The 12329-nt window shown below is 38.6% G+C and overlaps 1 protein-coding gene and 1 long non-coding RNA gene across 4 annotated transcripts in view; both read left to right on the top strand.

Annotated features, from left to right (window-relative positions):
- Positions 1-12329, top strand: part of LOC147913067 (uncharacterized) — a 151020-nt gene that overhangs the window by 137314 nt on the left and 1377 nt on the right. The gene's annotated exons all lie outside the window — the stretch shown is intronic.
- Positions 1-12329, top strand: part of LOC147913068 (ral guanine nucleotide dissociation stimulator-like) — a 66742-nt gene that overhangs the window by 53826 nt on the left and 587 nt on the right. The gene's annotated exons all lie outside the window — the stretch shown is intronic.

Below are 12329 nucleotides of genomic sequence, written 5' to 3'. Positions count from 1 at the left end.
ACACTTTTGATCTGACCAATGCTGCTTTACTCTTTAAACTTTTCTATGCTGAGACTCACGTGAGGAATCCCTCAAGCACCATCAACTAGGCGACCCCACATTCCTCACATCTGTTTCCTTGATTTGTTCCTAAATAAAGATGTTTCTTTTTTGTGTGTGTGAGCAAGATCAGCACTCAGCTAACATCCATGCTAATCCTCCTCTTTTTCTTTTGCTGAGGAAGACCAGCTCTGAGCTAACATCTATTGCCAATCCTCCTCCTTTTTTTTTCCCCAAAGCCCCAGTAGATAGTTGTATGTCATAGTTGCACATCCTTCTAGGTGCTGTATGTGGGACTTGGCCTCAGCATGGCCAGAGAAGCGGTACGTCAGTGCGCACCCGGGATCCGAACCCGAGCTGCCAGTAGCTGAGCGTACGCACTTAACCGCTAAGCCACGAGGCCGGCCCAAGATGTTTCTGAAAATAATAATAAATTGTATAAAAAGCACTATCACAGATACCTTCAAGAGAACAAATGGAAAAGAATATTCAATTCCTCAGATAAGTTTGCAATCAAATGAGGCATTGAGGGGACGAGGGGGCACTGATCAGAGCAGGATCCTAAGAGAAGAGTTTTAAATCAATTTCAAATGAGGTTAAAACTGGAATGAGATAGTATTTTACCAGTTAGCTGAAATCATAAGCATTTTTCTGACCTTTGAGAGTTTATTTGCATATAAACTGTACGTGTGAGGTAAGAGAGTGCTGATATTGTTTAATTTCTTTTTATTATTCAGCACTTTGTAATAGATGTGGCTATTCACAATTAATAAATATCATAATGTGGAGAGACTCAACTTTCAACTGCCTGATATTATCAATTCTTACACAAAGCTAGAGTTTTAAAGATCAAATTTCATTCTAGTTACCTGTCAACTAGTCCATTTATATCAGAAAGATGCTGAGTTTTAGAAAAACACTTCAAAACACAAATTTTATATGTAATTTCAAAAGCAAAAACTTAGTTAAAAACTGGGTGGTAACCTATTTTGCTACCATATATTAATCTTTAACATGGGAGCAAACATTTTTAGAGAATAAAATTGATATTTACCTATTTGTATATTGTAGAATGGTATTTACAGTTTTAATAGTATTTCAAATACCAGAGAATAAAAAACAGAATTGTTTCAGTTTTATGAAATAGTTTTTTAGATATAGCAGATTTTCACAGCATATTACTTGAAAATAAAATAATCAGTCCGTGAGGTTTAAGCAATGTGGTTTTATTTTAAACTTGCTCATTCCATGGGAGCAACAATAAAAGCCCTCCAGGAGTGGCTGATGCTCTTTCCCTCCATATGAGCACCAGCTGCGTTTGCTTTAAGCATCAGACTCTCGGGCAACACCATAGCCCTCAACTCCGTTTAGTTGAGAAAAGGCTTTATGAGTCGTGTTTTTTTCTAGGGGTATGGAGCTCCCAGACTTATTAACTACAGAGAGAGAGTAAGAGTCAGAACACATTCAATAAACTCCAGTGTGCTCAAGTGAGAAGATAGGTGCCTGAACTCACATCTGAAGAACTTAGAGGATGCTTTCTGACTCTTCTTCGTGCCCCTGACTAAGCAGTCCTGGATATCCCAGGTTCGGCCACAGAATAACACAGGCAGCCTTGATGGACCAGAAATCCTCCTATGTCCATCATTTGTACAGAGTAAACTGGCTTAAGACCTCTCGTTTCCTGCTGCAGTGGTAATTTACAAAGATACAGAACTGCCATCTAGTGACTAAGGAGAAAACAGCAAGGTGCTTTCCATGGAAAATGAAATTGTGAGTTTTTAAAAAAAGAACAGTGAAGCACTAAAGTTGGTAAAGTTGACACAAAGTTGACACAATGTGACACACGAAAGTTATAGTAAAACTGAAAAATGTGTAGATGAAGTAATCAGTTCTCTATGCCTCTAAAATATCACTTGACATTTGACTCATAAATAGTATAGTTTAAATATAATAGAATAACTTTGGAAATAAACTTCTCATCTCATCTCATCCAGTGATGCTGGCAAGAACTGGTATTAAATAGCCAGATGGTGAGTACCCATGTTGAAGTACCATTTTTATCACAGTGGAGAGAATAGAGGCATAAACCCCAACAGACTGATGTTCAGATCTTCCCTCTCACCCTTGATCAATTTTGTGAACATGGTCTTATTTTGTTTGTGAGGAAGATCAGCCCTGTGTTAACATCTGCCAATCCTCATCTTTTTTTGCTGAGGAAGACTGGCCCTTGGCTAACATCCATACCCATCTGGTTCAACTTTATACGGGATGCCACCACAGCATGCCTTGCCAAGTGGTGTGTCTGCGCGTGCCCAGGATCCGAACCGGCGAACTCTAGGCCGACGCAGCGGAGTGCGCACACTTAACCGCTTGCGCCACCGGGCAGGCCCCTAAACATGGTTTTCTTTATCAGTTAAATATGAATTATAATAGTTACTTTAAAGGATTACTGTAAGAATTGCATGAGGTAATACAGTAAAGGGACGGGTGTAGAGTGATAGTTAATTCTCCTGCCCTGTCTCTCTTCTATGAAACATGCACAAATCATCTAAGAAGAGAACTCGTCTATACAATAAACTTATGACAAAGAGTCAATGGCTCCAGAAGTAAGGGCCACCATTGTTGAAGGCTTAACCTCAACTGCTTCCAAATACTGTTAACTCTCAATTAATTTTATGTATTTTGTGTCTTCCAGACACTTCACTGGGTAGAAGGAAAGGAGAATGTGTGAAATTTAAATTGATGTATTTCACCCTTGAATGTCCAAGCTGTAAAATCAGGTGTTTTAAATCACCTAGTTCATCAGGTTTTCTGCTTATTATTATATATTTTACCATGGTTCACAGCCCGAGAAAAATAGAAAATCATTATAATTTTACACACATGAATATATATCTTGACTATTACAGCTGGAATCTTAATATATAGAGCAATGTTGTACATGTTTTATCCTTGTTGATAGTACAGAATACTTTTGTCCAGGTTTTCTGTGGCATTATCATATATAATGAAGAACTCAGTAATATATGCCCTGGAGATAAGGATTTAGAAAAATCTAACATACTATCCTAGTCATGCCTCAAAAAAAAAAAAAATGCTATAAAAATAATGAGAGGATATTTTGAAGGCATTATTTTTCTTAATTATTTCCAACTTTATGACCCTTTACCTGTTTTTAATCATTCTGCATCTTATTCACTATTGGCTAATTAACTACAGTAATTAAATAACCCTCAGCTGAGTCCACCATGCCTCTTCAAGTGCCCCAGGCTGATGTTGGTTTCAGCTCTGACAAAAGAAGCTGGGAAAACCTGTTTTGTGGCACTATTCTTAAGGATATCTTTACTCTTACAATAATAGCTATATTTTTGAAAGGCACCAGTGGATTATAAAATCAAGTACTCGACCCCTGTTGTATCTTCATTTTCCCTCCAGGGGGAGCACAACTTTCATGTGTAATGCAGGGCTGCTGCTTTATTGTTTTTTCCTTTCAAGATATTTTATTACTTGTAAAACATGTCGACGTAAATAATCCATAATCAATCTATAAATCAAAATTGGCGCGAGTTTATTATGAACCAACTATTGAAGACCATGGCCCAGGCCCTTCCTTCCCTAAGGAAGGAAGGGCACCAAAGAAGTGGAGCATACAGAGCGGTTATATACCATCAAAGAGCATGTATCACATAGGATTGCAATGTCCCTTTCACAATAACCACAAGATCGCCCTGTCAGATTGCCTTGCCAGAATATCTATTGATGGACACAGTGGGGAGGGCTTGGCTGGTGTCAGGTCTGTTGTCTCCAGCTGGGTGGTCACAGGATGACTGCAGCAGTCAAATTGTAGCCTAGGGAGAAATGCTTATCCTTAAGGAAATGACAAGGAGGGGGAAGTTGTATCCTTATCTTAAGGACATTTACTCCTCTCTTTGGGACATGGCAAAGCACATACACAATGCAGGCGACAGGCCCTTCTGGAAAAACAAACCCAGGCTGAATTAGTTTTACCCCAAACGGCTTCCTCATGTTCCAATATATCCTATTGTTTGCCATTTATTTATCATTTTCCCCTTTTTGATCTATAATATTTTGATAGAAAGCATTGATGATCAAAATATTGTCCCTCGGCCCCAGAGTGGTTGCTGCCTGCCCTGGGTCCCTCATGTCCCTCGGTGCCAGGCTTTTATCTCGTTTATTTGCCCAGCTGTCCCCGTTGGGGGGAATTGATTGGATATAGTGGAAAAGCAAAGAGGTATACATATATTAATAGAGGAAGCATTTCATGGGTTTTGGATTAATTTTAGGTTGTTGCACAAACACTGTGTATGTGCTTTTTATGACTCCTTGTATTTACGCTATGCACAATTATAGAACAAGTACAGTAACAATGATAATCATTTAACATCTTTGAAAAGATTATTTTAAAATGAGTTCTTAGGTGTAGTCCTTATCAAAAAAGGAAGTTTGTCCTAGGCTATAAGATCAATCGACCACCTCAAGTTTCATTACTCCAGCTTACATGACAGTCTTACAGCACTGAGTAAAGAAAACAGCAATTAGTTTAAGTATTATGGCTAGTACAAGAATTCCAGGAAGTAATAGAAATAGGAATTGCAATCCAGATGGAAAAAGGGAACCAATACCAGAAGGGAGCCAACCAAACAACTCAAGACTGGGTGCAGGATCGCTTAAGGCATTCACCTGCTTTTTCATGGGCTTTAGCAGAGAGGACACATTGGAAGACTCATCAGGTATGAAAACACAGCCTTCAGTTTGAATGATTGTACACGTACCACCTTGGGATGTAGTTAAAATATCTAAGGCCATTCTATTTTGAAGGACAGTCTTTTTATTAAAGACATTTTAGTATTTAATAAGGCAATTCTTGCTTTACTGTCATTAAGGGCTTCTGTATGTGATGTGACATCCTTTAGCCCTAAAAAAGGAACAAATATAGCTAGCTGCTCGGTGGTCATACTAGGGGAACACTGGATGAGCCCGTCTGGCCTTAAGCAGAGGCAGGTTGGCAGCAGTTGTCACTGTGAATCCTTCCCTGCATTTAAGGGAAGATCGGGTGCAGTGTTTTAGCCATCAGGCCAGTAGCTAAGGCCATAGATTTGTTCTATACAACCATTAAGTTATATTAGGAGCCACCCGATAAATGCCTGGACTTTAAGACAAGTCTGTTCCAAATCAAGCACCTTCCTTAAGTATGATAGTATTCTGAAAATCTTAAATGTAACAATTATAAAATAGGTATACAGTTTAAGCATAACAAAGGTATAAATGAGTGGTTTTAAGGTTGGGAATACAGTCCTAGTCCGGAGTCTTGGGACAGCTGTCTACAACTGATGTTGTCTTCTCATCCTGGTTTGGAGATATTCGTATTGGCCAGTTGAAGTCAGATTTCAGAAATAGGAACTGTAATGCACTCAGATGCAAAGGCCTCTTTTTAAAACAAGAAATGTGAATCCATGAGTCTATGTCTTTTGATTCTGCAGTGCAGGAACTGGTTAAAAGTACCTGGTATGCTCTATTCCAATAGGGCTGTAGAGTCTTTTATTTGATGTCTTCTCTGATAAATAAATTTTCTAGGTTATCATCCTTACGGTCTGGGAGGGCTCTGTAAAAAGAATTGGCTACCGACTTCTCATATATATATATATTTTAAGTGTCTCAATGAGACCTTGGAAGTAATTAAGATATTTTCTTTACTGGAAGTTGATTCATACATTTCTTTATCTAATTGCAGAGGTTGTCCAGTTATAATCTCAAAAGGAGACAGCCGATGTTTAGCAAAGGGCGTGGATCTAAGATTGAGGAGCAGTAGTGGAAGAGCTTTCAGCCATGAGATGAAATGTTCCTGAAAGCCTTGCTAATTGAGTTTTGATTGTGCCGTTAGTTCTTTCCACCAATCCTGAGGATTGGGAATGTTAAGCGCAGTGGAAATGCTGTATCATTGGCCCAATATTACAAATAGACTAATTATTTGTCCAGTGAAATGAGTTCCCTGGTCACTATGTAACTCAGCAGGAATTCCCCAAACAGGAATTATTCTCTCTAATAATAATTTACCTACTATTAGAGCCATTGCTCTTCTGCAAGGAAAGGCCTCAACCCAATGTGAGAACACGCAGTCATTACAAGATGTATTTATCCTTGAGATGGTCGCATTTGGACAAAATCCGATTGCTATACCTCAAAGGGTCCTTTAGTAAAGGGAAAGTGGCCTTGTGATTCATGTAGTAGTTTCCCTAGATGATATTTTGGGCATATAACACAATCAGTATAGCTTTATGAGCCTCTGTGGGAGGTTTTTAAAAGCATTGGTCTTCCCACAAAATTATCTTTTCAGGTGCCCAATGGGTTCATTGGTGTATATGCTGGAGCAGTGGCAATTGTGCTCCAATAGGTACTATGGGATTTTTTACCGGGTGCACACCACATCTGTGAGGGGGTGTCAAAAACTCCCCCTTTTGACTGCTATATCTGTTTCTCTTCTTCGGTGGCAATTTCTTTCAAGCCTGTGGAAAGAAGTCTTTTATTGGGTTAGCAGAGTTAATAGGAATTAGCAGGTGTGGGAGATCAAGATTTGGCCACCCTGAAATATATCTCTTTACCTCGATTGTTTTCTCTGACGGACATTTGACCTCCCCCACTAACTGCCTAAAGAATTTGACATAGTAACTTTTTCCCGCAACAGATCTTCTATCTGATGGCTGTAATATAATGTAAAATAGATGTTACAATTGGAAAGACATCAACAAGCCCGTCTTATCAGAAGTTTTGTCTCTCTGGCCACATTCTCTGGATGGTCCTGCTGAGGAGTTGCCAGACAAACATTTACATTTATAAGGGAAATCTCCATTTGTAAAGGTATCTCTCTCTCTGTATTGGAAGAGAAATGACCTCATTTCTAGAAACTTGGAAGGTGGAAGGTGGAACATGGAAGGTGAGGCCTTAAATCTGCATAATAGTCTTACTCTTGTTTACAGTGCTTTAGTGGTCATCTCCTGTAACTGACACCCCTGACCCCCACATCCTCCTCTGTCTTTATGTAAAGACGGTATTTAAGATCAGAATTTCTGCTATTTTGTTGAGTATCGCAGTGTCCCTGGTTTCCCCTATGTATACATGTTATTATACTTGGTATTAATTTCTCCTGCTAACCTGTCTTGTTAATTATTTGGCCAGCCATAAGAACCTTAAGGGAAAGGGCAGAGGGGGATTCTCCCTCTTCCCCCACACAGGCATTCTCGAGGCTGGACAGCATATCCAGCTTGGTAATATCTTGCTTATCACTTAAGTAAGACCCATCTGTAAACCAAATTAAATAGAATGCAGTCGTGGTCCTTCCTCTTGTAATGTTGGAAGCATAGTGAGTAATATTTACCTACACAGTATAACCTAAGAAGTTTTATCATTTACTTGACAATGCCTCCTGTGCAATTTAACATAGCAAACTAGCCTAATTAGTTTAGTATCTCCCTCTTTATAGGAAGAGAGAAAATTTTCTTGAGAATTGCCAGGGCCCTTTGAAAATTCTCAAAGAAAAAAGTTATAAGACAGACTTTATTTAGGATATGAATTTTGGGGAGATTGTCAAAAATATAGAAGGGTTTCAAACACTTGGTCAGACAAGATCAAGGAGTTGCTGCTCTTGTCGCAGTGAAAGCATGCTTAGTTAACAAACAGCAGTTAAACAGTCAAAAAGACCTTAAAAGAGAGACCTCAGTCTTTTGAACATAGGAAATTACCTTAACAAAACAGATCTCTGTTCTTTAGATAAACTTAACTCAAAGGTAAAGAAAAATCTTTTTACGTAATAACCTCTATCAAGAGTAGATTAAGAGTAGAATAGGGCCGGCCCTGTGGCTTAGCGGTTGAGTGTGCACGCTCCACTGCTGGCGGCCTTCTTCCTCTTTTTCTATTCAGATAGTGCAGGGAAGAGCCCAAAGTTCTCCTGGTGGAACATGAACAGTTCTTTACATTAGAAATGCATGCAGAGGGCCGGCCCTGTGGCTTGGTGGTTAAGTGCGTGCGCTGCAATGCTGGTGGCCCGGGTTCGGATCCCGGGTGCGCATCGAGGCACCACTTCTCCGTCCATCCTGGGGCCGAGTCCCACATACAGCGACTGGAAGGATGTGCAGCTATGACATACAACTATCTACTGGGGCTTTGGGGGGAAAAAATAAAATAAATAAAATCTTTAAAAAAAAAAAAAAAGAAATGCATGCAGTGTTCTTAGCTTCTTTTCTATAGGCCGAGACCTGCTGACCTGCCCAGAGTAGCAAACTTCTGGGCTCCAACAGTAAATAAGACCATGTGTAGTTTACCACAACAATGAACTACAAAGATGTATCAAGAAATATTGTGAACACCCACACCTAAGCTCTCAGTTTCCCTCTGTCTAATTCCATGGCTACCTGAACTGAATTCATTCTCCATTCCCATCCCTTTCATGATAGTTTTTATCTCCTTGAATCAGCATGTTATAACATCTAAGAGAAATTTATCAAAACACTTTCTTCAAAATAGCTAGCTGAAGTATAAGAGTTGTAGAGGGTCAAGATTTTAAGATGAACGTGATGTACAGAGTAACTGTACTACAAAATAAAAAGAAAATAAATGAGAACAATAAGAGAAGGAAGAAAAAATGATAAGGAGAAGGAGTATAATAGAGAGTAAAAGTAAGAAAGAGAGAAAAAAGAAGAAAGAAGGTGTAGGAAAGAGAAAGAGTCAAGAGAAGCATGAGAAATGGCAAAAAGGGGCACAAGCAGAGTGAAGACACCATGTTCAGAAGGAATGACAAGTCAAGTGGCTTCTGAGCAGGGCTCAGGTCTAGAGTCACTGGCCTGCATTTGAGAACTCCACTCAGTTTTAACATCCACAGAATGACCAGGCCTCATCCAAACTCTGATGACACTAATTACCAGTGCTGTCTTCTCCTGGGGCCTGCTGGAGCTTTGGGAACTGCCTCTGTCAGCAGCTCTGGGACTGACAGAGTCCCCATTAAATACTCATCAACTAGGATGGTGGGTTTTTTTTGAATTACTTTTTTAAAAAATTTTATTTATTTATATTTTCCCCCAAAGCCCCAGTAGATAGTTGTATATCATAGCTGCACATCCTTCTAGTTGTTGTATGTGGGACGCGGCCTCAGCATGGCTGGAGAAGAGGTGCGTCGGTTGGCGCCGGGGATCCGAACCAAGGCCGCCAGCAGCAGAGCGCGTGCACCTAACTGTTAAGCCATGGGGTCGGCCCACAATGGTTGTTTTGAAAAAGTAACCAGAAAGAGCTCTTTCAAGGGTACATTTAATCCTGCCAACTCCTTCAGTTACCCATCTGAAGAATTAAGACACTAAACTTTTTTTTTTTTTAATTACTGTGAAGAAAAGTAAGAGAAAACTTTTCTGGCAAAATTTTAAATGTTCCATCTTCTTTGAAGTTACCTCACAAAATTCTGAGCATAATCTAAAATTCTGGGCTCCCTACAGTTCCAAACATGTTTCAGAAATGATCTCTTTATCATGTCAATGTAAGACTATGCCTTAGAAAACAAAATAAACTTGGATGAGTTTTATCTTGTAGAGAGAAGGCAGCAAGAAAAAGAGTAGGATGTTCCTTTCTACTATGAAGGAAAATAAATAAAATCATCAAAATATACAAAATATGCCTCTAAAACTGAATGAAACGGTCTCTAAAGAGTTTTACATTTTAAGTAAAAATGCACCTATATGAAATTATACATCAGTTTGTCTAAAATCTAGTCCACTTAATAGAAGAAGAATTCATTCAGTTTCATTTAAATAGCATGACTTATGATTAGCTGCATAATAAGTGGTAGATATTTTAATTCTGGTATACCATGTCCTTCCACCAATGAAGGTGGGCTTAAACCTGTAATTTTCCTAAAAGGGGCCAACCGGATGTTCTGCTTATTTGATTACTTAATAGTATGGATCTGCTCCTCATTGCCAACGAAGGATGTCTACACACAGGCTTCAGCTTGCATATGTAATGGGAAATGCAGACTGAGTTTACAAAAAGAAAAATTGAAAATGGAGCATTGTCTTTAGGAGATGTGGTCAATCTGTTCAAGAACAATTACTCCCTTGGTCAAGTGAGAAGCTGAGAGAGAATGCTGTCAGCTTCTTCCTTGGCCCCTTATAGAATTCTGCATTACCTCAATTGAACGTGTCCTAAAGTGTTTGAACTAAACTCGGAAATGAGTTGATGATACTGTATTTGCATTACATCACACAGAATCTCTTTCATTAGGCACCATTCAAAACACTTTTTGGGACATTAGAGGCCAGAAAAGTTTTGCTTCTCTGAGAGACTGTTGCTTTTAATCTCATGGACATGAGATGATAGAGAATTGTTCCCATTTCCCTTTCTACTTTAAACCTGAGGGATACATTTCTAACTACCTTTAAAAACTGCAGGTCCTTCTGAAACACATTTCAGTGCAATGGTTTACTTCAGCTTCATTTCCTTGTTCCATCCTAAATTCCTTTCAGTTTGATCTATTTTCCTTTGTAATCCTTTTGTATACCTAGATATTTAAAAGCTGCTCAAATCTATATTGGAGAAAAGTTGGGTTACAATTCTTTCAGCCAGCATGTAAACACAACTTTTAGGGTTTCTATACAAAAAGTTTCTGCTGTGTTTCTACCAGCTCTCCTTCTACATTTTTTCCTCTACGATTTCCTGTGACAAATTTTCCTTTCTAAAAGCCAGTCCTCTGTTCATTCTCTTGGCCAGTCACATTTTCATAGAAAGATAAAGGACTGGATTTTCCAAAGATGCAACAAGAATGATCAAGTCCTGATCCACACCTAGATATGCTGTTCCTGTTCTCAAAGAATTTTAAAACTAAATTATCTCTTTCATTTTATCTAAATCTATTAAGTAACCTTGGCACTGAGCCCCTAAACTGGTCCACAGGCTGCTTCAGCAGACACAAAACTCTCTCTCAAATGCTTGCATTCATGTGCTTAGTAGGTATTTTATTTATTTTGATCTTATTCCACAAAAGAGCTTCATTTATTCACTCAAATACTTAAGTATACACTATGTGTCCAAAGGTCTTGAAATGTTGGCAGTCTGCAAGGAAACAGATATATATGAACAGATAAATTACACTACAGAAATAATTTGAATGAAAGAGATATGAATAAGCTGTCATGGGACTCCAGGAAAAGAACCACCATGGGGGGTGGACGGGGTTTTTACCATCTAAGTAAAGGAAAATGAAGATAGAGAACATAAAAAGAAAACAAGATAAACAGAAAGATTTTCTTCTTATTAATGTTTCTGCCACCAACTTTTGTAGCACACTACTTGCTGATGTCCTTTCTAGCCAATCTTATCTTCAGCAGGCTTCTATAGACTTCAAAAATTCGATTGTACCAAGCTGGGCTTCTCCGTGGAGTCAATGTCAACTATGTAGTGAGTAAGGAGGGGAGCAAAAGATTCACAGGAATCTGCAGCCCTTCTGCAGCTCACTGGTGGGGAGAAGCACCAAGGCTTCACCTTGTCCTCTGTCTCCAGGTTCACATAAAGGAGGGTCGGTTCCTTCCTCGATATATGAAGGTGGAGATAAACATCTTTCTCAGATGGGATTATAGAAAAATTAAAGTGAGAACCATGAAAAAGGCAGAAGAGGTAGCACCATGAATCTGAAGAAACTGGACATGTGAATTAGTAACTGGTAGGAAGAAGAGCTGAAGACAAAAAAAGGCAAAAAGCAAGTTCTCAATTTTCTAAGATGGAAATGCAAGTCTTTTTTCTTCAAAAAGAAAAAAGTCATTGAACACTTTCATTTAAAATAAAATTGAAAGGGGTCACATGTTGCAAATAATGGTTTTAACCATGATGTCACTACACAATAATGTGTAGCAATCAGTTGTTAAGTGCACTGCAAATAGTTCATTACTTAATAATTATGTTATCAAAGTTTGCAATTGACATATATTTTAGTAAATAGTAGACTGTGTGCAAAGTTGTCACTATATTATTGATAGTGTCACTCTTACAACTGAAAAGATGACTAGGAGGGAAAAGATGGTGTGACCTCAGATTGCTAGAGTCACAGCAAGAAAAGTGAAGAAAGTGCCATCAGGTCATTTGGACAAAATGACGCTATATAGCTGTTGGGTTTATAACAGATCAACTTGAGAAAAACAAGTCACTACATTAAATTATTTTCTAGTTACCTCCATCACCCTCTCCAAGAACACATATTTTAAAATGAGACAATATATTACATGAAAAATTACTTGCTC

Source organism: Ceratotherium simum, chromosome 30 (assembly GCF_057802395.1).
Source record: "Ceratotherium simum simum isolate JZ-2026a chromosome 30, ASM5780239v1, whole genome shotgun sequence".
In the NCBI taxonomy this organism is placed as follows: domain Eukaryota; kingdom Metazoa; phylum Chordata; class Mammalia; order Perissodactyla; family Rhinocerotidae; genus Ceratotherium; species Ceratotherium simum.
Note: the sequence above shows the minus strand (reverse complement) of the source record. Positions and strands in the feature narration are given on the sequence as shown.